General features: G+C 34.2%; 1 pseudogene; it reads right to left on the reverse strand.

The window, feature by feature from the left end:
• Positions 1 to 1,300: 1,300 nt before the first annotated feature.
• On the reverse strand, positions 1,301 to 2,799 carry LOC113277743 (annotated as a pseudogene).
• Between the last annotated feature and the right edge of the window lie 398 nt (positions 2,800 to 3,197).

Raw genomic sequence — 3,197 nt, forward strand, 5'->3', positions numbered from 1 at the left:
AGTACTGAGAAGCTCTTGAACATCTTCGTAAAAATTTATAAAGAAATTGATGGTATTTAAAGTCACTGAAGAAGTGCCTGGAGAAAGGAGTTTCAACATCTAACATCAGGTGGTAAGATCTTTTATGGTGTTATTTTTTTGTGTGTTAGGATTTCTTATTTTGTGAAGCATGATATGATTTTGGGGTTCTAAAGGAAACAAATGATTGGAACGGGAAGCAGATTGAACTGTTGCAGTAGAAAGGGTAGTATGACTTTGCTTAGCAGTTAGGATTGCAAAATTACAACCTTGGTTTTTGGTTGTACAAAGGGGTTGTAATGAAACTGAAGGATTTTCGGATGTGTTAGATTTAATGTTTTGTTTATTTCTATTTCCTTGTGATGCAATTAATCTGGCGATGTTCTTGTAAAAACTTGAACTTTTCTTAATACTTGAATGGTGCCTGGTGTTGGTTTGTTGTTTATGAAGTATGTTCTCTATCTTTCTAATAACAGTCGAATGAGTAGTGTAAATGTGCAAGCAGGTGAAGATCATACTGAAGAATTTTAGGATTCCAATGACTGTTAGGTAAAGATAAGTGATTGATTTGAACACTGAATTGCAACTGCAGATTTTTTTCATACGTCACAGTGACGGAGCAGAGCTCGAGGAGAGATAAAAAAAACACTTGTATTTACCTCGTATTGTTGCTCAAAAATGCTAGGCATATTTTACATATATTTTTTTTTTGAATTATGTGTGGAGACATAAACTTTACATGTTCAGCACGTCCTACAAATAATGTGGCTCTTCTTTTCATCAGTTGGCGGATAATGTTTTGGTTTGTTTGGACCTATATACCGTTGAGAGCTCTTACTATAAAATTCTAAAATCATTCACAATCAAAAAAAAAAAAAAATCGGATTATCTTTTCACTGAACTGTTTTGGAGGCATGACTTGATAAGTGAAGTTCAGATTTTTAAAGCAACAGTTAAATCTCAAATGAAAATGAATGTTAAGTGATAAGCTACAAAGCTGATTGTAAAGTATACTGGAAGGTGAAAGTATAGACCATTTAAACTTGTGGTTCGTATCATTTTCTTGACCACTAATTGTACGGGGGTTAGATTTTCACATTTTAGGGTTGATCATTTAATTTTTAGTGGTTTTATACGATCTGTGAATTAAACGATCAATTTAAGTAGCATATACTAATGGTAGCAGCATTATCATTTTTCCGATCGGTTTATAAGATCAAAGTTGGTAACTAATTATGCATTTTCAAATCACTAACAACTTCACCAAATCTGATTATATAAATGTTCGATATTATTGACAATTTACACATGGTCTTGCTAGTAGGTGAATTACATAAACACTCATTTATAGCCGGATAAAAACAATATACTGTATAGCCTTTTCTTAATCACTATTTTGGCTCTCATCAGGTAGTTTTGAGAGCAAATGCGCGTTAACTATTGTCGATTAATGAAATAACTTGCTCGGGGAAATGATTAACTGTAACGTCTTGAATAGGTACAAGCTTTCCTCGACCACCATAATCCTCTGTCAACGTATCCTCCCCGATTTGGTTAGCAAAATCTTTACGTTGTTCCTCATTGCTCACTATAATGACCTGCATATAAGCATATTATCACATACACAACAAAACTTTATTTCCGAGTGTTTGCTAATGCTCTTAATTAATGCCTCCATAAGTTATGGATTTTCATCACATAGTGCTTATGTTGCAAAGATACACACATACCTTTTCTAGAGTAGCTTTCTCCAAGAAGTAAGAAATCATCTTCCAAACACGTACGAAGAACCATGGCATATTCAACATGTATATTTTGCTAGTCTTTCTGGATAGTATACCTGCATTGCAAGAAAGATTTCATCATTAAAACCTTGAGAGTCTTTTGTGCATTTTCGATTTAACAACTAACAATGTACCTGGAGAAACTGGAAGCCAATAATCAGGCCACGAGCATCAACATTCTTATAACTTATTTTCTCCAAGTCCAAAACTGCCATCAGCTTCTCATTTCCTATTTCTTTGCCATCCTTGAACGAACTAAGCCATGCACATATAGAAAACATGAGCTACAAAAACTTAATTCTAACACAAACACGAAAACAAAAATCGAAAAGATTTGATCATCCTTGTAAGGGACAAACTATTTGGTTAGATTGTGCGTACCTCGCAATAGTTTTATCTAAAAGATGCACTAAAAACTCTGCAAAGTTGAAAATTCATGTGAATGCGATAAGAGTATGATAACAACTAACAATGACATTCTTTGACTTGTAGTTGTACCTAAAACAAATGTACAGCAATAATATGAAAGAGTGAGAAAAAAAAGAAAGTACTCTTAAATTGAAGTTGATCCTTGGAAGGGAAATGTTTGTTAGCTTTGATCACCATGACCGGGTGTTGACCTATTATTGACAGACCTTGCAAATAAATCTTTTCATCACCCAATTCATCTGGTACTTCACTGTCCGGTATGAATCCTAATGGCACAAATTCATCTCTCCAACTTTTCCACTCAACAAACATCTTTGTTGCTTTTTCAATATCTAATGATCTTGCTATCAAGAACCTTAAAAGTGTAGCATCATTATAATTCTGCCATACCCAAAATTATAATATAAAATGAGTTTATGCATATGATTAAACTGCAAATTAACAAGATGTTAGTTGCAACCATACCTGAGTCGATAATCCGAGTTTCTCAAGTGATTTCCTCATCTGGGTTATTGCCATTTCATGATCCTTTTCCATTGCAGAGGAGAGAGTTGGAACTTGGAACAACAAGCTGAAGAAGAAAAATGCCGACTCTGTTGTTGATATGAGCCACTTATTATATAGAGAATTTTCTTTGGTGGGTCTTAATATGCCAAAAGTCTTCCGAAGTGAATATTTCAGCTCTTGCACTAGAGCATCATTTTAAAGATAATTCTTTGTACACAGTGCCCGAGAGATTTGGGAAACTTCTGCACATGCCATGAGTGGTGAGGCTCGAAAGTCAGAATAGGCTTCCAATGGCGTATAGAAATGTGCACTTACTTGCTAGCTGGTGGCAGATCTTGTATAGATATTTCTTAATTAATTAGTCTTTTGGTTAGTGTGGAAGTTAGTTAATAGACACTTTGTTTATTGAGCTTAGTGCTGGCACAAAAACATGTGTATTATATTTGAAATTAAGCAATT

This window comes from Papaver somniferum, chromosome 5 (assembly GCF_003573695.1).
Source record: "Papaver somniferum cultivar HN1 chromosome 5, ASM357369v1, whole genome shotgun sequence".
NCBI lineage: Eukaryota > Viridiplantae > Streptophyta > Magnoliopsida > Ranunculales > Papaveraceae > Papaver > Papaver somniferum.